Source organism: Heptranchias perlo, chromosome 2 (genome assembly GCF_035084215.1).
Source record: "Heptranchias perlo isolate sHepPer1 chromosome 2, sHepPer1.hap1, whole genome shotgun sequence".
Taxonomy (NCBI): Eukaryota; Metazoa; Chordata; class Chondrichthyes; order Hexanchiformes; family Hexanchidae; genus Heptranchias; species Heptranchias perlo.
The window spans coordinates 2,709,207-2,733,300 of record NC_090326.1 but is presented as its reverse complement, the minus strand read 5'-3'; the positions used below and the strand labels follow the sequence as shown (position 1 = coordinate 2,733,300).

Genomic DNA, 24,094 nt, shown 5'->3' with positions numbered 1-24,094 from the left:
TCTCGGGGTGGCAGGCAGTGACTATCGGGTACAGGAGGGATCAATGCTTGGGCCCTAGCTATTCACAATATATATCAATGATTTGGATAAGGGAACCAAATGTAATATTTCCAAGTTTCCTGACGACACAAAACTAGATGGAATCTTGAGTTGTGTGGAGGATGCAAAGAGGCTTTAAGGCGATTTAGACAAGTTGAGTGAGTGGGTAAATACATGACAAATGCAGTATAATATGGATAAATGTGAAATTATCCCCTTCGGAGGGAAAAACAGAAAGGCAGAGTATTATTTAAATGGTGATAGATTGGGAAATGTTGATGTACAAAGGGACCTGGGTGTCCTTGTACACCAGTTACTGAAAGCAAACATGCAGGTGCAGCAAGCAGTTAGGAAGGCAAATGATATGTTGGCCTTCATTGCAAGAGGATTTGTGTACAGGAGCAAGGATGTCTTACTGCAGTTATACAGGGCATTGGTGAGGCCACAGCTGGAGTATTGTGTGCAGTTTTGGTCTCCTTACCTAAGAAAGGATAAACTTGCCATAGAGGGAGTGCAGCGAGGGTTCACCAGACTGATCCCTGGGATGGCAGGACTGTCATATGAGGAGAGATTGGTTCGACTCGGCCTGTTTCACTCGAGTTTTGAAGAATGAGAGGTGATCTCATTGAAACATATAAAGTTCTGACAGGGCTAGACAGACTGGATGCAAGGAGGATGTTTCCCCTGGCTGGAGGGTCCAGAACGAGGGGTCACAGTCTCAGGATACGGGGTAGGACACTTAGGACTGAGATGAGGAGAAATGTATTCACTCAAAGGGTGGTGAACCTGTGGAATTCCCTACCACAGAACATATTTAAGAAGGAGCTAGTTAGATTTCCAGACACAAAAGGCATCAATGGGTATTGGGAGAGTGCGGGAATATGATATTGAGATGGAGGATCAACCATGATCATATTAAATGGTGTAGCATGCTCGGAGTGCCGAATGGCCTACTCCTGCGTCTACTTTCTATGTTTCTGTGTTTCTGGTCAACCTTTCCTCATAAGAAAACCCTCTTGTCCCAGGAATTAATCTAGTGGACCTTCATTGCATCGCCTCTAAGGCAAGTGTGTCCTTCCTTAGGTAAGGAGACCAAAACTCTACGCAGTACTCCAGTTAAGGTCTCACCAACGCCCTATACAATTGCAGTAAGACTTCCTTACTCTTGTACTCCAAACAACTTGCAGTAAAGGACAACATGCCATTTGCTTTCCTAATTGCCTGCTGTACATGCATGCTAACGTTTTGTGTTTCTTTTACCAGGACATCTAAGTCTTTCTTGACACCAACATATAATAGCTTCTCACCATTTAAAACAAAATTCTGTTTTTCTATTCTTCCTACCAAAATGAATAACCTCACATTTCCCAACATTTTAATCCACCTGACACCTTCTTGCCAATTCACTTAACCTGTCTATATCCCTTTGCAGACTCTTTGTGTCCTCCTTAATGTTTACTTTCCCACCTAGCTTTGTATCACCAGCATATTTGGATACATTACACTCGGTCCCTTCATACAAGTCATTATAGATTGTAAATAGCTGAGGCCCAAGCACTGATCCTTGTGGCACCACACTAGTTATAGCCTGACAACCTGAAAATGACCCGTTTATCCCTACTCTCTATTTTCTGTCCTTTAACCAATCCTATATCCTTGCTAATAGGTTATCCCCCAACCCCATGAGCCCTTATCTTGTGTTACAACCTTTTATGTAGCACCTTATCAAATGCCTTTTGGAAATCCTTATATACTACAACCACTGGTTCCCCTGTATCTACCCTGCTAGTTACCTCATTAAAAGTCTAATACATTTGTTAAACACGGTTTCCCCTTCTTAAAGCCACGTTGACTCTGTCTAGTCATATTATGTTTTTCTAAGTGTCCTGTTACCGCTTCCTTAATAATGGATTCCAGCATCTTCCCACGACAGATATCAGGTTAACTGGCCTGTAGTTCCCTATTTTCTCTCTCCGTCCTTTCTTAAATCGCGGGGTCACATTTGTTACCTTCCAATCCGCTGGGACCGTTCTAGAATCTTGGGAATTTTGGAAGGTCATAACTGATGCATCCATTGCCTCTGCAGCCACATCTTTTAGAACCCTCGGATGTAGGCCATCGGGTCCAGGGGATTTATTGGCTTTTAGTCCCGTTAGTTCCTCAAGTACTTTTTCTCTACTGATAATAATTACTTTAAGTTCCTCACTGTCATTAGCCTCTTGGTCCCCCACTATTTCTGGTATGCTTTTTTCTTCTACTGTGAAGACAGATACAAAATATCTGTTTAACACATCTGTCATTTCCTGATTCCCCATTATAATTTATCCTGTGACAGCCACCACGTGACCAACGTTTACATTTGCTGCTCTCTTTCTTTTTACATACTTGTGGAAGCTCTTAAAATCCAATTGTATATTTCCTTCCAGTTTATTTTCATATTCTATTTTCTCCCTTTTCTCATTTTTTTTGTTCGTCCTTTGCTAGTTTTTGAACCTTTCCCAAACTTCAGACTTCCTACTCTTCTTGGCAACATTGCAGACCTCTTCTTTTAATCTAATATATTCTTAACTTCCTTAATTAGTCACAGGCGAATCACTTTTCCCATGGAGTTTTATTTCTCAATGGAATGTAAATTGTTGAGAATATTGAAATATTTATTTAAATGTTTGCCATTGCTTTTCAACTGTCATACAGGTTAATTTAATTTCCCAATTTACCTTAACCAACTCGCCGCTCTTATCTATGTAATTGGCTTCATTCAAATTTAGGACTCTAGTGTCCGACTTAAGTACGTGACTTTCAAACTCAAGGTGAAATTTAAACATATTTTGGTCATTCTTCCCCAGAAGATCATTTACTGTTTGATTATTAATTAACATGTCTCATTACACAAAACGTTGTTTAAAATAGCCTTTTCCCTAATTGGCCTGTAATTACTCAGTTTATCCCTCTCCCCTCTTTTGAACAGGGGTGTAACATTTGCAATCGCCCAGTCCCCTGACAACACTCCCATATCCAAGGAGGATTGAAAGATTGTGGTCAGAGCTCCTGCTATCCCCATCCTTGATTCCCTCAGCAACCTAGTATGTATCCATCTGGAAAGGGTGACTTGTTAACTTTGAATTATGTCAACTTATTTGGCACCTCCTTTCTGTCTGTTTTTATCCAATCCAATATCTCTACTCCCGCCCTCCTCTACTGCGACATTAACGTCCATCTTTTTTGAAGAGAGATGCAAATATTAATTTAGTATCCCAGTCATGCCCTTTGCCTCCACAAGAAGATTGCCTTTTCTGTCCCTAGTCGGCCCCACCCTTCCTTTAACTATCCTTTTACTTTTTATAAATTTGTAAAAGATTTTTGGGTTCCCTTTTGTGTTACCCATTAATATTTTCTCATACTTTCTCTTTGCCCTGCTCGTATCCGTTTTCAATTTCCCCCTACACTCTGCCTGATTTTCGAATGTTATCTTTACCTGACATTTGTCATAAACCTCCTTTCTCTATTTTACTACAACGTCTATTTCCTTTGTCGTGCAGGGAGCTCTAGCTTTGGACGCCCCATATGTCCCGACGTATGGGAAAGTTGTATGCTACTTTGCCGGGCGAACCCCACTCTGAATTCCCGGCAATGTGACCCCGCTGAAATTGAGGCTGTCACAAGTATGTTTCAATTAACATCATAATTGCTGTTTTAAGAGAAAAGATCCAACTGCCATGAAAACGAAACCCAATTCTTCAGTTAGCATTCCCCATAGCACAAGATTCCACAAGAAAGTGTTCCCGCCTCAGCTTCGAACTGGGGACTATTTCGCATGTTAAGTGATCAGGATAATCACTGCACTCCGGAAACTGTTGCTTGCAAGTTATTATGGGATCAACTCAGAAGAAACCGTATTTGCGGTCGACAAAGGCTTTCAGCACAGCTTTCGATTCCTCTTCAGCGAATTAACTTTTACAAAACAGTATTAATTACACAAAACTCATTAAACTCTGTAAAAAGATGAAAATTGTTACAAACGCCATTAATCAACCGAAAAGATTCTTTTTCAGACTGAAGGAAATCCTAACATGGTTACCGAGTGACAGTCCAAAGTTTAAAAAGTTCCTTGTGATTTGCATGTGTTGAATCCGTTCTCATTTTACAGACGGTATTTTAGGAGTTGGTTAAAATGTTAAGGGTTTATGGCACCAGGGGCTCGATTTTAGGGTCGGGTTACCTGCGGGTTTCCAGCGGGGGGCCCCCGAAAATCCCGATCTCCGATCACGTGACCGGATTCGGACGAAATCCCGGCCACTTCCGGGTACCGCGCTGACGTGCGGGGCTGCGCGCGAAAGCCCCGCTGGTGGGAATCCCGCAGGCAATTAAAGCCAGCGGGGTTCCACTTGAGAGCACTTAACTTGCTCGTTGTGGTCAGTTAATGAGCTGAAGCAGCTGTCAAAAGAGGAAGTGTGGGATTTTAGGTTCAAGGCAGTCAGTTTCCCACACTGGGGGAAACAGGACCCTTCAAACCAGGCGTGTTGCAGCCAGCAGCCTGTGGCAGGTGCCAAGGTGCGCTCCACGGGGGAGAGCCCTCACCCACGCAGGAGGCCACCGCGTCACATAGGGCAACCCCTGCCCTCCACCAACCCCCGCCAAGCCAGAGGACAGACCGACACGAAACCGCAGCCCCACTCCGAGGACCCACCCACCTACCCTGCACAACCCCACAGACCAACACCTGCCAGATGGGTGGTGCGTTGACATCGTCGGAGGACGAACAGGATGACCAGCCCCAGCAGCCTCGCAGTCCACGCCGTCCGCCTCGGAGAGGTGGGGCCCCCCAACACGGTGCTGCGGCACACCCACCTGCACAGCAGGAGGGAGGGCAACCGCAGAGAGAGATGCGTCGCAGGAGGCACTACCCTCCGCACAGGGTGTACAGAGCGAGGCTCAGCTTCATGGACCTCTCCGAGGAGCAGTGCATACGGAGGCTCAGAGTCAATCGCCAGGTAGTCGCTGACATCTGCAGCCTCCTTAACGACGAGCTGCTCCCTGATGGACCAAGCAGCATCTTCTTACCTGTCGCCGTCAAAGTCACCACTGCCCTCAACTTCTTCGCATCCGGTTCCTTCCAGGGTGCCACCGGGGACATCACCGGGGTCTGTCAGTCCTCTGCACACAAGTGCATAAGGCAGGTCACCGATGGGTTGTTCCGCAGGGCCTCCCACTACATCAACTTCGCCATGGACGAGCGCAGCCAGATGGAGAGGGCGGTTGGATTCCATGCCATGGCCGGCTTCCCACGGGTGCAGGGTGTAATCGACTGCACCCACATCACAATACGGGCACCTCCGCATGAGCCAGGGCTGTTCAGCAACAGGAAGGGGTATCACTCCATGAACGCCCAGCTCATCTGTGACCACCGCCAGAGATTCCTACACGTGTGCGCCAGATACCCCGGCAGCTGCCACGATGCCTTCGTCCTCAGGGAGTCCGCCGTCCCGCCCATCCTGCAGGCACCCAACGCCGGCAACGGCTGGCTCCTCGGCGACAAGGGGTATCCCCTCCACACATGGCTCATGACACCTCTGAGGAACCCCATCACCGAGCCGGAGCGTCGGTACAATGACAGCCACACTGCTACCAGGTCTACAATTGAGCAGACCATAGGGCTTCTCAAAATGCGGTTCAGGTGCCTTGATCGTTCTGGGGGAGCGCTCCAATACACACCATTCAGAGTGGGACGAATCATAGTTGTCTGCTGTGCCCTGCACAACATGGCCCAACAGAGAGGGGTGCCGCTGGAGGAGGCCCCATTAACACCCGCCACCCACATTGAGGAAGGCGAGGGCGAGGAGGAGGAGGAGGAGGAGGAGGAGGCGGAGGAGGAGGAGGCGGACGCGCCCGAGGATGTTGGACGACCCATGCGCCGAGCCGCGACTCACCGGGATGGTCGCCGGGCCAGGGAGGCACTCATACGTCAACGGTTCTCCTAGAGTCAGACACTGCGAGGCGCTCGCATCTCCTCACCTGCACATGTGAGCGGCCATACCAGCCCCCTCCACTGAAGAGTGCTGCCAGTAATCCTGCACCCACAGCAGTGTGCCCAATGGGTGGCAGCAGGTGTTCGCCGTCATGATGGCCTCCACGGAACGCAACTATTGCACAAGCCGCGGAAGAATGGACGAGAGGTGGCAGGAGTGGTGAGAATAGACTATTTAATATCTGGAATGTGACATCATTTAAGAAACAAAGTACAAAATAATAAACACCCTGGTGTATTCCCTTTGTGATTATAAGGCCTTTGCAATTCTTCTCCGGGAACCCCTACGTGGTGCTACCCCTGTGGCTCCAGCAGAGGTAGTGGCAGGTTGCTCGTCTTCTTACCTTGACCGGGTAGATGCTTTTAGCGGACGGCCCCTGGGTTTCGGTGCCCATGAGGGCACCTCCACAGACTGCTCCTCCTGCACCGGGGCTGGGGCAGACTCGGCCACCTGGAGAGGAGGCACCATTGCGGGTGCTGGTTGAGAGGTGGGCGACGGGTGGGACGTGGGGACGCCTTGAGAGGCGTCCCCGCTTCCATGTCCCCGGTCACCATCATCCCTCTCTTGGCCTCGGCCCACATCACCCCTTCCACCCTGCTGGACGGCAGTTTGGATGGCATGTGTGAGGCCTTGCAAGGCCACCCCTAGTGTATCCCTCAGCCTGTTGGTGGCGTCGGAATGTTGCTCACCCTGAATCCGTACAGACGTTGTGAGGGCCTGCAAGGACTCGAAGTGGAGCTGTGCGTGACGCTCGAGGGAGGCCAGCCTGTCCTCCACCGCAGACAGTCCCGCACCTACCTGCGACACTGTGTCGCCGGTACCCTCCTGTGCCTGCGCCACCAATGCCCGCATGCAGGAGGTGGACTCCTCCATCGCCTGTGCTATTGTGGACAATGCGCGCGGCACCTCTGCCAGCACCTCAGCAATTAGCTGGTGGTCCTCGACGACTCTCCTTTTCTCTGGTGGCCCCCTGGGTTCAGCATCTGGGTCCGGCTGAGCAGAGCCTGGAGATGAGTGCTCCCTCCGTCGCGGACCCTCCGCGGCTGCCCCTGCCACCAGGGTCTGCACATGCTCACTCGTGCGCAGTGACTCACCAAGTGCTACCCCAACTAGTAGGCGAGGGGGACCCACCGAGGTGCGTGTCTCTGCGCTGGTGGATGGTTGGCTCTGATGTGACGATGCACCCTCAGAGACCGCCATGTCCTCTGAGGAATCGCCCTCCACGCTCGCTTGACCCAAAGACGGACCTGCAAGAGAACAGAGGGCACTTTGAGGCATGTGGACCAACTTGACAGTGCGCCTGATGGCAGGTGATGAGACGGTAACTCGCGATCATGGGTGTTGAGTGTCAGCTTTCCCTTACCGGCCGTTTCGGCAGCGACACACTCGCCATCTGCCACCGACAGGCAATGTCGCGTGCGGGCGAGGTCGAGCGCCTCCACCTCTGCGTCGGTGAGCTCCACCACTTGCGGCAGCCCACCTCCGGTGCGTGCCCTTTCGCGGTTGTTCTTGCTCCTCTTCTCCTGTGAAGGCAAAACACAGATGTGTGAGTGGGTGCGTCTTGCATCGTGAGACGCATTGAGCATCGGTGTGGTTGGGTTGAGCGTGGCGCGGAACGGATGGGAGGACGCGTGGGCCACGTGCCCATCCCATTGCATGGGGATTGGGGTGTGTGGTAGTGTTCGGGTGGGGTCAGGGACGGTGGGTACTTGCGTGCACGGCGAGGATGGTGAATGAGTGGCTGTGAGGATTGCTGATGGAGCGCAGTGGTGGCTGTGCAGGAGGGGGTTGTGATCTGCTTGGCGTGATGGTGGGGACGGGATGTGGGAGGGTGCGTTGGTGTACTCACCTTGCCAGACCTAGTCAGGTCATTGAAGCGCTTGCGGCACTGCTCCCAAGTCCTTGGGGTGTTGCCCCTGCTGCTCACCTCCGCCGCCACCTCTGCCCATGCCTTCCTGGTTGCGGCGGCAGGGAACTTGCGCCCATCCTCAGGGAAGAGTGTTTCCCTCCTCCTCCTCATGCCCTCCAGCATCAGCTGCAGTGCCAGATCTGAAAAACGGGACGCAGCCTTTCCCCTTTGTTGAGCCATTCTCCCAGACCTCTTGCTTGCAGCAGGAGGGGCTTTGGGAGACTGCCCCTTTAACTGGAGCTCCTACATCGCGTCGACGGTACTGCGCATGCGCAGCCGGCCGGCACGCAGCTGGGGAGCGCAGAACCCGGAAGCAGGGCTTAATGGGTCCAATTATCCCGCGATCGCGTGGGGGACGCACACAATTACCCGTCCGCGTTTTCCACGCTCCCGGAGGACCACCCGCTGGGAACCCGCAGGCCTGCTAAATTCGAGCCCCATGTAACCGGATCGCGCCGCGATCCCGACCACTTCCGGGTTCCCCGATGACGTGCTGGGCTGCGTGCGTGGCCCCCGCTGGTGGGAATCCCGCAGGCAATTAAAGCCAGCGGGGTTCCACGTGAGAGTACTTACCTTGCTTGTTGAGGTCAGTTAATGAGCTGAATCAGCTGTCAAAAGAGGAAGTGTGGGATTTTACCTACATCGCAGACTGTTTCACACACTGGGGGAAACAGTCTCTCTCCAACCAGGCGTGTTGCTGCCAGCAGCCTGTGGCAGCTGCCAAGGTGCACTCTACGGGGGAGTGCCCTCACCCACGCAGGAGGCCACCGCGTCACATAGGGCAACCCCTGCCCTCCACCACCCCCCGCCAAGCCAGAGGACAGACCGACACGAAACCGCAGCCCCAGTCCGAGGAACCACCCACCTACCCTGCACAACCCCTCAGACCATCACCTGCCAGATGGGTGGTGCGTGGACACCCTCGGAGGACGAACAGCATGACCAGCCCCAGCAGCCTCGCAGTCCACGCCATCTGCCGCAGAGACGTGGAGCCCCCCAACACGGTGTTGTTGCACGCCCACCTGCACAGCAGGAGGGAGGGCTACCGCAGAGAGAGACGCATCGCAAAGGGCACTACCCTCGCCACATGGTCCACAGACCGAGGCGAAGCTCCCCGGACCTCTCCGAGCAGCAGTGCACACGGAGGCGCAGATTCGCTCGACATGTAGTCGTGGAGATCTGCAGCCTCTTTCATGCCGAGCTGCTCCTGGCTGGCCCCAGCACCAAGTGCTTACCTGTCACTACGAAAGTCACCACTGCCCTCCACAACTTCTCCTCCGCATCCTTCCAGGGTGCAACCGGCTACGCTGCCGATGTCTCTCAGTGGTCTGCGCGGAAGAGCCCTGCAAATACAACTGCACCTACTCTGCAATAACACGATGGGTGGCATCAGTGGTGGGTCCTCATATTGATACCCAGGAGCGGGCATTATTGGACACAACAGACAGGATTCGTGGAAACATGGCAGTAGTGGTGCCAATATAATGTGTGATGTTTGTTGCTCTGAAATTCAATATAGGTAGCACCCATGGCAAACCCTCCGACACGCTTGTGCACCCCCTTCATGCTCACGAAACATTTGCCGTACGCTGCCTACTGCACATATGTGATGCATGCCCTGTGGCTGCAGCACAGGTGGTGGCAGGTTGAGTGAGGCTGGCCGTGAGGGAGATGCACGAGAGGGTGAGTATGGGATAGAGCCATGAGATTGTATGAGGATTGGGTCGCTTGTTAGTGGCAGGATAAGTACTGGCGAGGTGAGTAGGTGGAGGTAAGATGAGGATGGGGTTTGAGTGGGTATGAGGGGTGATGTGACATAGTAGTGTTGGCGGTGCCGAAGGAGATGTGGGGTTGGGGCAGTGTTGTGGCAGATGGAGTGTAAGGGAAAGACTTCGTGTTCTCACTGTGGCTGACCTACTGAGGTTATTGCAGCGCCTCCTGCACTGTATGCAGGTGGGCGATATGTTGGTTGCGCAGGTGACCCCCTCTGCCACCTCGAGCCAGGCCTTATTGGTGGCAGAGGATGGCCGCTTCCTCCCGTCCGCCGGGTGGAAGATCTCTGTCTTCGCCCTCCTCCTCACCCCATCTGATGATACCTGGGGTGAGGCATCATTAAACTGGGAGCAGCCTTCCCCCTGGGCTGTTCCATGCTGAAATTTGTTCCATTGGTTGCAGCATCTGTCGGTGGAGGACTGCCCCTTTAAATAGAGCGCCTCCAGCTGACAGATCGTACTGCGCATGCGCAGCCCGCCCGACGCGCAGACCAGCAGCGCGGACCCCGGAGGAGCAGATAATTGATTCCTATTAGTGCATTGCCTCCTACGATCGCGCGGGCAACCCACTAATTTCACCGAGCGTGTTGACCACGCTCCCGAAACCCAACCCGCCGGAAACCCGCAGGCCTGCTAAAATCAGGCCCCAGGAATCTGGTTCAGCCTTTGTTAAATTCCCCTCATCACTAACACACAAGGGCAACTATTGCTCCACCCTATCATACAACTCCAACTCGTGTCACCTCAATTAAAGAATCTTAACGAGTGCCCTCCACTACTGTACAACCTGAAATATGTATACACAAAGTGCTAGTGTGTTCGTTTAACTGTGATGTTTATGCAACAATCAATCCATCTGTGTCTATGGAAAGTTTATAATCGTTCGCACCCTGACAATACTGGAGCATCAATATCCGGGCTCAGACCACTCGACCATGCTCAATGCCAGTGTTGTCCAATAGAAATTGCTGACGAGTCGCAGGTGTGGCTATGGCGGCACCATTTTAGCCACATGAACGAATTTTAGTAGAAAACACCTTACACGCGTACAATACAGGGAGATATACTTCACATATGTACATTCCGTAACAAATATCGACCACCATTCAGTAACCAAAAAAGTAAAACATTCACAACAGCGAAACAACACTCGCACACTTTGCTTTTCATTTTACCGTTTTACTAACAACACAAAAAAGGTTAAAGCTCACATGCATACGTCATGCGAATATGAGTATTGAGATCACAGGCCCAAACACTGTATCCATGACTCAATTTTTATTTCGTAATCGCAAATATAATTAGGTATATTTGGATTCCCATTTAGCCATATGAGGGTAATAGCTGAGTTATTGGGCAACACTGGTCAATGTTACAATAGATTGATTCCACGGGCCGTGTTTTGCTGACCCCCAAAACTATACATTATCATAGCAAATAAAAACAAAACTAACGTGGACAGATGTCTGGTTGGTTTTCTGGAAGGAGCAAATCAACTGGGCAGAAAAATCCCGTCCAGCCAAAGGCATAAAAGACAACTTAGTACATGAAATATAATGCAAAGGAACAAATATCAGAAGTGAGATTTGAATCCACGCCTACCAAACAAGGATGTTACAATTAAAAACATAGTGTTTTAGACCGCTCGCCCATTCTAACGCCGCAACTTTGCTTTTAATTACCCTCAGTTTCGCACTGAGGCCCAATGAAAGTTTCACGCTCTCTGGTTCTCTGTTAATCCTGCTGGATGGCCGAGTGAACAGGATACAAGCTCCCCGGATTTTCCTCTGCCTGTGCTTGGTTTATGGGGAGTTTTGTTCGGGCCGTGGTATCCAGTTTCCCAGGGATGGACAGTAATATGCGGTCTGAGACTGCATTCGCTGCTTTTAGTCAGCAGCGGGTGGTTGGAGAGGGCGGGGCCGGACAGGCGGCCCGAATGTTACTGCTGTCACGGTCTCATTCACTCCGGGAGCTGGGGAACACCGAGAAACTGATAGGTTTGTTGCTGCATCCGAAATGCGGCTTAGAACTGCGGTTATTAACGGAGGCAGTTTTGTAGGATCCTTAATAATCTCTCACAAAGCAAATGAAACCTGTGCGAATGTGAACACTGTTTTCCAAAATAGAGGGAATGACATTCATTATGGAAACAAGGAAACAGTCTGGTCTCGCTCATTACACAAATATCCATGTCACAGCGAACCAGCTATCGGGCGACAAATGAGTCCTCGCTTCGGACCTTGTCTGTGAAGAAGAATTCTGATTTGAGTGAAGCCAACCTCGGTTTTTTATATGTTGTTCGACCTCCTATCCGACCGCAGATTAAATCGTGGAACATCAGCCGTGCTCAGCTGGCAATGTTTATGCCACATTTTCTTGCAAACAAGACTCACATGAAAAACCTGGAAATGTGAGACAACGAATGTGACCCGATCGTCTCTGGGTGGATTTGAATTACTAATTGTTCAGTTAATAGCCGAACGCGCGAATTGATTGCGCCACAGAGACAAGGCGCCTGGTACAGAACACCACCAATACAGCGAGCTAAAAGGTCACGTTGCAGCGAACAATATAGATCTCTGTACTATCAGTTTAATGTCGTGGATAATAGGGAGAACAGAGTAATTACTCAGTTAGAAATGGAATAGAGTGTAACATCACAGGAGCACTGTAGTTGTTCTATTACAAATAGAATAACGTGGATAATAGGGGGAACACAGTAACTGTTCACATAGAAATAGTATAAATTGTAATATGGTAAGAACAGAGTAAATGCACAATTATACATAGACTAAAGTGGAAAATCGGGGCAACACAGTGACTGTTCAAATAGAAATAGAATAAAATGGAATACAGAGGAAAACAGTGACGGTTCAATTAGAACTAGCTAAAGTGAAAGATGGGGGGATACATTTAACTGTTCAATTTGAAATAGAATAGAGTGGACGTTAGGGTAACACAGAAACTGTTCAATTACAAAAAGAATAAAGTGGATCATAGGAAAAACACAGTAACTATTCAGTTAGAAATAGAATAGAGTGTAATACCGGAGGAACATAGCATTTGTTCTATTGTAAACAGAATAAAGTGGATAATAGGGGGAACACAGTAACTCTTCACCTAGAAGTAGAATAAGTGGAAAATAGGTGAAGACAGCAATTGTTCTATTAGAAATATAATGGAGTGGAAAATGGGGAAAGCAGTAACGCTTCAATTAGAAATAGTATAAAGTGGAATAATGGGGGAGCACAATAACTGTTTTTATTTATTCGTTCATGGGCTGTGGGCGTCGCTGGCAAGGCCAGCCTCTATTGCCCATCCATAATTGCCCTTGAGAAAGTGTAACTCGAATTAGAATAAAGTGGAATATCAGGCGACCACAGTAACTGATCAACTAGAAATATAATACATTGGAATATAGGGGAACACAGTAACAGTTCTATTGGAAAGAGAATAAAGTCGAATATCAGGGGTACACAGTAACTGTTCAAGTATAAAAAGAATAAAGTATATTATAATAGTACACAGTAACTGTTTAATTAGAAATAGAATAAAGTGGATGACAGGGGAATACAGAACAACACAGTAATCGTTCAGTTAGAAATATGGTAGAGTGGAATATAGGAGACCACAATAACTTTTCAGTTAGAAATAAAATCTACTGGAATATAGGGAGAGCACAGTAACTGTTCAATTAAACATTAGAAATAGAATAATGTGGACTATCGGGGGACCACATTAACTGTCCAATTAGAAATAGAATAAATTGGAATATATGGGGATAACAGTTAATGTTCAATTAGAAATAGAATCAAATGCACTATTGGGGAAACGCAATAACTGTTCAATTAAAAATAGATTAAAATGGGATATCGGGGTTGCACAGTGACTGTTGAATTAGAAATAGAATAATTTGGAATATCGGTGGACCACAGTAACTTTTCAATTAGAAATAGAATAGAATTGAATGCAGGGGAACAAAGTAACTGTTCAATTAGAAATAGAATAAAGTTGAATATAGGGGGAACACAGTAACTGTTCAATTTGAAATAGAATAATGTGCAATATGTGGGGAACACAATAATTTTTTAATTAGAAGTAGAGGATAGGGGTATTTAGGGCAACACAGTAGCTGTTCAATTAAAATAGAATAGACTGGAATACAGGAGAACAGATTAACCTTTCAATTAGAAATAGAATAAAGTGGAATATCGGGGAAACATAGTAACTGTTCAATTCAAAATGGAACGAAGTGGAGTGTATGGGCAACCCAGTAGCTGTTCAATTAGGAATATAATACAGTGGAATATAGGAGAACGCAGTAACTGTTCAATTAGCAATAGAAGAACGTGGAATATAGGGGGAACACCTTTGCGAACAGTGGAAATTAGGAGAATACAGCAAATGTTTAATTAGAAATGGGGACCGGAGGAACACAATCACCATTTATTTCGAAGTAGGCGGCTGGGAAACACAGTAACTGTTTAATTATAAATAGAGGTCACGGGAATGTAGCAAGTGTCTTATTAGAAATAGAACAAAATGGAATATAGGGGAATATAGCAACCGCTTATTTAGAAGTTGTGGCAGGGGAAGACTGTGACGGTTTAATTAGAAATAGGGGAGAATGGAATATTCGGCGGTCTCAGCAACTGTTTAGTCATCGATAGAGAAAGCCAAGAGAACACAACAACTATTTAATTGGAAACATGGGGCGGGATTCACAACCATAAGGGATTGTATATGACACGGTAATGCATTGGTTTAATTAGCTTTTTATTTTACCTGTTGACATTGGGTGATTTGGATGATTACGCATCGCCTTCTCACGATTGGAGCTTGGTGCAGATACATCGCTGACCGATCAACTTAAAACCTCTACCTGCTGCCTGATTTGTGTCTTAAATACTGTTGTTCACCTGAATCCAGATAAATGAGAATCTGCCGATTGCACCGACTGCCGGCAACCCATCACCACTTCCACTAGAAGCTGGATGCCAGACGGATTGACAGAGCCCGGCTGCATGCGGTCCTGAAATCAAGTGGAGTTTGGCTTTTGGAGAACCTCAGGATGAAGCGGAAGGTTAAAGAGTGAGTGCAAAATTTCTTCTAATTTAATCAATGAAGCTCATTCACAATTGAAGTGCTAAGGCTGTTGTCAGTGTAAGGTTTTCAAAAAGGTTCATGAACATTGAAGTGAGGTATCATAGCTTTACGAACCATACAGTACATGCAATAGTACTTAAACATACTCTTAAAAGGTAGAACTTATTATCACACCGGATGATGGTTGGCTGGGAACTCAATCGTTTTCTAATTCTGAGCTCAGTATCTTAGGTCTTTACGAATTCAAATACTCATGAGAAACATCTAGTTTGTATCCATTTCTCCACTGCCTCCACGTGACATTCCACACAATTCTGCATTACATAATTATATGAAGTTAAAATACAACTCTATACAAGGAGAATGATATTAGTTTCTCCTTTAACATTAACGATAGTTCTCCTTTCTTAACGAGCTATTTTTCCATTGAGCTAAGAATTATATCTCCCTTAGTTCGTTATCTTATCGATAATTTCACTCTTGATCCATATAATTGCAATTCTACCAATTAAAACTTTAATTATCGTCTGTCTTTGTTTTGGTAACATATATACCAATCAACAATTATGATGTATGCCGAGGTGTTTGTAGAACTGATTCCTTTCCCACACTATCTTGAAATGACTAATGTTCTCTGAAATGTATGAATCAGTATGCAATCGTATGACTTCAATTAAATCTTTGATATTTCATCCTGAAACTCATCATTGCTGCAGGATTATCCCTGGCCCGACAGCTCAATGGTACTTTAAATTGACTATTGCTTCCCAGCTTAAAAGCAATGGCTAAATGTTAACATCACTACAAGATAAAGAGAAACCAATACAGTCTAACATGAGCAGATTTAAGGACAGTCTGATTAACCCTTTCCTTACAGTGCCCCCTCTGTCGGCATTAGAGTATTTTAGATCAACACGAAACAAAGCTAATCAGTCATATATATCTTGAACTATTATATTGCACAGATATCTAGTCATTGATTGTACACATCTTCTCCCTCTCCAGAGCCACATTAACCATTCCATAGTGGTGTTGTCAGCGTGACTAACCATGTCTTGGACCCGTTCTTCAGGTTATCTTCATTATTCATGATCCACGCTGGTTGCTTCACCTGTCACTTCTGTACACACAACGATATCCCAAGATCATGCAGCACGAAACATCCGATGCACTCCATTCCTGCCCTTTCTGGCTACCTATCAAAAGATCGGGGGCTTGATTTTACCACCCGATATCGGGTGCGTTCTCGGCGGGGGGGGGCCCGAAAATCGGGGATTCCCGGAGCGGGACCGGATCCCGTCTCGAACCCGCCCACTTCCGGGTTCCCCACGGACGCGCCGGCGTGCGCGCGCAGACCCGGCAGGTGGGAATCCCGCAGGCAATTAAAGCCAGCGGGATGCCACTTGTGAGTATTGATCTTGCTCGTTCAGGTCGTTTACAGGCCTGATTGAGCTGTTTTATTAGGAAGGGTGGGATTTTACCTTGAACTGAGACTGTTTCCCATACTGGGGGAAACACTCTCACTTCAAACGGACGTGTTGCAGCCAGCAGCCTGTGGCAGCTGCCAAGGTGCATTCCACAGGTGGGTGGGGCGGGGGGTGGGGAGACCCTTCACCAACGCAGGAGGACACTCCGTCACATAGGGCAACGCTTGCCCTCCACCACCCTCCTCCTAGCAAGAAGATTTACCGACGTGGAACCGCAACACCGGTGCGAGGACACACTTACCGACCTTGCAGAACCCCTCAGACCTACACCTTCCAGATGGGGGCCGCCTTGACCTCCTCGGAGGACGAACAGCATCACCAGCCTCAGCAGCCTCGCAGGCCACGCCGTCCGCCTCAGACACGTGGAGCCCCACAACACAGTGCTGTGGCACATCCACCTGCACAGCAGGAGGGAGGGCAACTGCAGAGAGAGATGCGTCGCAGGAGGCAGTACCCTCGGCACAGGGTCTACAGACCGAGGCTCAGCTTCCTGGACCTCTCTGAGCAGCAGTGCATACGGAGGCTCAGAGTCAATCGCCAGGTAGTCGCCGACATCTGCAGCCTCCTTAATGACGAGCTGCTCCCGGATGGACCAATCAGCATCTTCTTACCCGTCGCCGTCAAAGTCACCACTGCCCTCAACTTCTTCGCCTCTGGATCCTTCCAGGGTGCCACCGGGGACATCACCGGGGTCTGTCATTCGTCTGCACACAAGTGCATAAGGCAGGTTACCGATGGGTTGTTCCACAGGGCCTCGCACTACATCAACTTTGCCATGGATGACCGCAGCCAGATGGAGAGGGTGGTTGGATTCCATGCTGTGGCTGGCTTCCCACGGGTGCAGGGTGTAATCGATTGCACCCACATAGCAATACGGACACCTCCACATGAGCCAGGGCTGTTCATCAACAGGAAGGGGTATCACTCCATGAACGCCCAGCTCATCTGTGACCACCGCCAGAGATTCCTACACATGTGCGCCAGATACCCTGGCAGCTGCCACGATGCCTTCGTCCTCAGGGAGTCCACCGTCCCGCCCCTCTTCCACTCACCCAACACCGGCAACGGCTGGCTCCTCGGCGACAAGAGATATCCCCTGCACACGTGGCTTATGACACCTCTGAGGAATCCCATCACCGAGCCGCAGCGTTGATATAATGACAGCCACATCGCTACAGGTCTACAATTGAGCAGGCTATAGGGGTGCTAAAGATGCGCTTCAGGTGCCATGATCGTTCTGGGGGAGCGCTCCAATACGCGCCACTCAGAGTGGGACGAATTATAGTTGTCTGCTGTGCCCTGCACAACATGGCACAACAGAGAGGGGTGCCACTGGAGGAGGCCCCATGCACATCCGCCACCCATATTGAGGACGACGATGAGGAGGAGGAGGAGGAGGAGAAGGAACAAGAGGAGGAGGAAGGACCCATGGGCCGAACACTGGCTCACCTGGATGCTCGTCAGGCCAGGGAGGCACTCATATGTCAACGGTTCTTCTAACATCAGACTCTCTGATGCGTCCAGACCTCATCACGTGCACAGAGGAGCGGCCATACAAGCCCCCTCCACAGAAGAATGGTGCCATTACTCCTGCACCCACTGTAGTGTGACCCAATGGGTGGGACCAGGTGTTTGTCGTCATGATGAGCCCCACGAAAGGGACCTATTGCACAAGCCGCTCAAGAATGGACAAGAGGTGGCAGTAGTGGTGAGAACAATTGTGTTTATTGTGTATGTGCAGTAAACGACTATAAATAAAAACATAACAAATTGTCATACACCCTGGTGCATTCCCTTTGTGTTCATAACACCCTAGCCTCACGTTTGCGGGAACCCCTACGTGGTGCTACCCCTGTGGCTCCAGCAAAGGTAGTGGCAGGTTGCTCTTGTTCGTGCCCTGACCGGGTAGATGCTTTGGGCCGACGCCCCCTGGGTTTCGGTGCCCGTGAGGGCACCTCCACAGACTGCTCCTCCTGCACCTGTGCAGGGGCAGACTCAGCCACCTGGAGAGGAGGCAGCATTGCGGGAACTGGTTGAGAGGGGGGCAACGGGTGAGACGTTGGGGCACTTTGAGTAGTGTCCCCACTTCCATGTCCCCGTTCACCATCTTCCCTCTCATGGCCTAGGCCCATATCACTCCTTCCACCCTGCTGGACGGCAGTTTGGATGAGCTGTGTGAGACCTTGCAAGGCCACCTCTAATGTATCTGTCAGCCTGTTTATGGCGGCAGAATGTTGCTCACTCTGAATCCGAACAGCCGTTGTCAGGGCCTGGATGGACTCAATGTTGAACTGTGCGTGACGCTCGATGGAGGCTAGCCTTTCCTCCACCGCAGACGTTCCCGCACCTACCCGCGACACTATCTCGCGGATACCCTCCTGTACTTGTGCCACCATTGCCCTCATGCAGGAGTTGGACTCCTCCATCACCTGAGCGATTGTGGGGAGTGCGCGTGGCACCTTTTCCAGTACCTCGGCAATGTGCTGGTGCCCCTCGACGACTCTCCTTTTGACTGGTGGCCCCCGGGGTTCAGCATCTGGGTCCGGCTGAGCAGAGCCTGGAGAAGAGTGCTCCCACTGACGCGGACCCTCCGCGGCTGCCCCTGCCACCAGGGTCTGCTCTTGCTCACATGTGCGCGGTGACTCACCATGTGCAATCCCAACTAATTGAGGAGGGGGACCCACCGAGGTGTGTGTATCTGCGCTGGTGGATGCTTGGCTCATATGTGACGATGGACCCTCAGAGACCGGCATGTCCTCTGAGGAATCGCCCTCCACAGACACGGCGCTCGCAGACGGCCCTGCAAGAGAACAAAGGGCAATATCAGGCATGTGGACAAATGTTGAGGTGCGGCAGATGCCAAGTGATGCTAAGATCATTCGCGATCATGACTGCTGAGTGTCAGCTTTCCGTTACCGGACTTTTCTGCAGCCCCAGCCTCGCCATCCGCCACGGACAGGCAATGCAGCGTGTGGCTGATCTCCAAGGCGTCCAGCTCTGCGTGCGTTAGAACCACCTCGTGTTGCTGGCCTCCTCTGGTGCGTGCCCTTTCCCGGGCGTTCTTGCATCTCTTCTCCTGTCAAGGCAAAACACAGATGCGTGATTGAGTGATGATTGCATTGTGAGATGCTTCAAGCATTGGTGTGGGTGGGTTGAGCGTGTGGGAGATGGATGGGAGGATGCGTGTGCCACATGCCCATCCCATTTTATGGGGATTGGGGTGTGTGGTAGTGTTCGAATGGGGACAGGGACGGTGGGTACGTGCAGGCACGGTGAGGATGATAGTTGAGTGGCTGTGAGGATGGATGCGGGAGCGCTGTGGTGGCAGTGCAGAAGGGGTTGTGAGGTGTTTGAGGTGATGTGGAAGACGGAGTGTGGGAGAATGCGTTAGTGTACTCACTTTGCCGGACCTAGTGAGATCATTGAATCTCTTGCGACACTGGATCCATGTTCTTGTGGTGTTGCCCCTGCTGCTAACCTCCGCGGCCACCTCCGCCCATGCCTTCCTGGTGGCGGAGGCAGGGCACTTCCTTCCATCGCTGGGGAACAACGTCTCCCTCCTCCTCCTTACCCCGTCCAGCAGCAGCTGGAGTGAGTCGTCAGAGAATCGTGGGGCAGCCTTACCCCTGGGGTGCTCCATGGTGTGCTCCTTCTTGTTTGCAGCAGGAGGAGCATTGGTGGACTGCCCCTTTAAATAGAGCTCCACCATCACTCAGGCGTCACTGCGCATGCGCAGGCCGCCGGCGCGCAGCTGAGCAGCGGAAAACCCGTCACCTCAGGTAAATGACTTTAATTATCCTGTGATCGCGCGGGAGTCGCACTCATTTCACCGGGCGCGATACCCATGCGCCCGATAGCCCCCTTCCGCCGGGAACCCGCAGGCCTGCTAACATCGGGCCCCCGGTGTCTGGAGGTGTTTGATTAGTATCACCCCCCTGCATGGTCCCGATGTATAGGGTAGTGGCCAAGCTATAAAATTCATTCTTCCCACTGTTCAATATAATCAAGGACACAATCATCTCCAAGAGAAAGCTATCAACTAACGATCTTAATTAAGCTGTCCTTATTTTCACTAGATTGCGTATTGATAACAGATTGATAACTTTTGTCGCGTTGTACCCAGGTGATTTAGGTTAAGTACGGATGGGACATGATAGATAGAAACAGATTGCCCCCATTAGTTGGGGGATCAAAATCTAATAGCCATAGATAAAAGAATAAATGTAAGAGATTTCGAGTCGGAGAAACCTCTTCACTCCGAGAGTTGTGAAGCTGTGAATTAACGGAGGCAAAAATTACGTTAATATTCAAGATTGGATAGATGTCTGAATAAAAATATATTGAATACATGTTAGGACAGGGCGGGTAAAGTGATTGGAACTATTTGCCCGTGTGTAGGATAAACGCCAACAAGCACTGGTCGGGTCGAATGGTTTGTTCTCCTGGTATAACAATCCAAATTTTTGTTGATCAGTTGATATGTTAAGTAAATAAAGATGCCTAACTTCACATTGTCGAGCCAAGTTCCTACTGTCTCCTTCATAAGATCACTTATCAGTGGACAGGGCCCCTTTCTATTGGGCTGGGAGGCAATGTGGAGACCAGCGCCTGTAACATTCACGTCAAAATTACAGAAGAATTACAAATAACCCAGTTTATAGCACTCTTCAATGTTGCGACACGAAAGAAAACTATTAATTAAACTGGCGCGTATCATTCCGGTCCCTGCGGTGCAAGGCAGTTAACTCTGATGCCCACATGTCCTACACCACTGCTGAAGCTCAATCATGAACTGTTCTCTTTGAATCTTGAGCGGGAAGCGCGCTTTCTTACCAGGCAACGATTCTGTTCACCCTGGGAAAGCGGCAGACATCAAACACACGGCACACAATGGAAAAAATATTCTCTGATTCCTGTTCATTTTCACAAGAACAATCCATTTTCATCGTAACAGCAAGGAGGCCATTCTAAAATGGAGCACGGATGCAATTGAACTCCAGTTAGGACAGGAAGCTTTGGTTTCTTGTTTATTTTTTTACCAATGTCAGAATAAATGTCAAAGGAGATGTCATCACTTGCTTCAGCTCCTCCCTGAATTTAGTTTGGGTAGCTGCATAAATACACGTGTTTGTACAGGAACTCAAATACATAAGCATATATCCGGTTTCAGTTGCTATATAAGCGGGAGCTGAATAATCGCCTAGATATTGCGCGGTGCTGGTCAGTCTAGTGGTTAAAAAACTCACGCCAGCTGTCATCCACAACAGTATAAAACTGCCCGACACAGTGAACAGTAATATTATGGATTTCCTTCGGTTCTCCATCTCAGGATCGCTCTGATTCTCACTAGTGTGACCCCGAAGGCCCCTGCGGGCTCTGTTGGCCATTAAAATACGTTTGACTGTCAAACAATTAAACAGTAATATCAAAGCAAACGGAAGCCATGTCATGAAAATACTTTCCAACCAGGAGAACGCTACACCGGCAGGCGATGAAAAAAATTCCACCCTGATGCGGCAACCCCAGTGAATATTGTTAATTATTCGTTCAGGTTCATATGCAAACCAAAAGGGGATGTCCTTTAAACAGTGCAGGACAGTGACGGTTGTTAAAACCGAGGCTACCGTTCACACGATGCAATACTTTGCCTTAAACTTCTCACAACATATAGCTACAAATCGGTCAAATGTGAACAAGACTGTAAACCATACCGACACATTCCGGGTAGTAGCATTCATGTATAGATTGAACTTACAAACGGCAGTGTAGGACAGGAATGAAAGTACAAAGAGATAACTGAAAATATGATACATTATTACATTGAAGATCATGACCAGGAGATCTGCGGTTGCCATGGCCACCATGTAGCCAGAGATACATTTGGAAAGTCCGCAATTTCCTCTGGAGAGAATCACGATTGTCATGATGTTCGCTGTAAGAAAGGGGGAGAAGAGTTAAGTAACGGGGCCACTCTGATAAATCTCACAGCATATTGTGCGTAATGTACAGATGTGTTCCCACTTAGGTTGATAAACACGGATTGTTTCTTTTATTATATAGGCGAGCGTTGACGACAATGTGTTTAAAATAAAGAAATGATTAAACACGCAGTATAGAGGAACTGAAAATCCGCCGTCCTTCCGGCATGTTTCAGGTATGAAATATAATGTTGCGGAAATTACTGGAAAGATATGAATTCAAATGAAACATTCAGCTGAGAAAATAATCATTTAATTTAGGTGAAAACTCTGGCCTTTTTCTATTTATAATCGAGTCGAGGGAGCTGCTCGGGAACAGAGCAGCAACTGGTGCGATTTTTTTTATATTTCAAAATAAACTTGATTGATAACATTTGTAGAAGTACATACAATGCAATTCAAGCCATGCTTCAAACACAATACAGGTCATACAATTTACAACGGTACGTACAATGCAATTCAACGGTGCCGGTGCAATCAATGCAGTTGCACACCAGACGTTGTGCACACAGTTCATGGCACCCTAGGGTGGGACCGTGAAAGTTCTTTACAGCCGAGGGGAGGGAAACAGTTCTGTGAGCGGCAATTATTTATCCAAATATTTTTTAAAGTCCCCTGTTGGGTGCTGGTGGCTGCATTCTAAGGAATTATCAACTTAAAGCATAAAAAAACAACTGTACAAATGAAATGATTACCATGGACACTAAGCAACACATCCCTTGGTGATTTATATACTGTTGGAGGGACCGGGGAATCAGCCTTGCCCTCCATCAGTATAGGGAGCGAACTTGAGCGCCCGGTGCCCACCATCTACCGACCAGAGCAATGCCTCACCGGCCAAACTGACTGATAGGATTATCGGTGATATTCACCAATTTGTCGCGGAGGATAACAGACTCTGCAATGAGGACATTCTCGGAATCTGTTACATAATCAATAACAGTGAGATAATCGACAGCTAGGAGACAAAAGGATACCTACCGGGCACACCAAAGGTGGCGAGAATGGGGTAGTAAATATCCGTTATCAGTAGAATTGTTGGCCGTTCCATTTTTTAAAGGAATGTGTGAATTCCGTCCAGCTTTACGGTTCCGACTGGAGTGCATCTAAAATTCGTAAATGCTCCTCCTTTATAGGCCAGACAGTGCCCGGTAAGAAAATCAGATTACACAATATTTGGCGTTAGTTACAGTCACTTAACAAACAAGGTGAGATTTTCCACTTCAGCGAACCCGAGAGGGCCAATCTGGAAATAATGTACCTCAGTCGATGGAACTCCGTCAATTAGAATAAATGAACGGAAAGTAATGCCAGGCCCAATGTGCTCTGGTCGCGTACTGTGATCCGTGCAGGGAATATCACTGCTGAGCATTGTGTTAGCTTCTTGGGGCCTCACAATAAATCAGTGAAATCTTAACTCAACCATTACATAATTAAAATTGCTTTCTACTGTGATTATGACTGGTGTTGAATCTACTGTAACATTATTAATTGGCACCCTGCTCTAAAATTAATGGCGATGTCGCTACTCTAACATTAATGATGGTGACCCTAATCTAACGCTATTTCTGCTGGCTTTAATCTAACATTATTGATGGTGATCCTACACTAGCATTACTGCTGCTGACCCAGCTCTAGCATTACTGATATTGAGCAACACTAACATTCCTGGTGGTGTGCCTAATCTAGTATTATTGTTGGTGATCATACTCTAACATTACTGGTGTTGACACTAGCGTAACCTTACTGGTGGTGACTCTTCTCTAACGTTAATTGT

The 24,094-nt window shown here is 48.6% G+C and overlaps 1 pseudogene; it reads right to left on the bottom strand.

Moving 5' to 3' along the window:
- The window catches only part of LOC137300374 (G-protein coupled receptor 39-like), a 38,230-nt pseudogene extending 14,862 nt beyond the window's left edge, over positions 1-23,368 (bottom strand).
- Between the last annotated feature and the right edge of the window lie 726 nt (positions 23,369-24,094).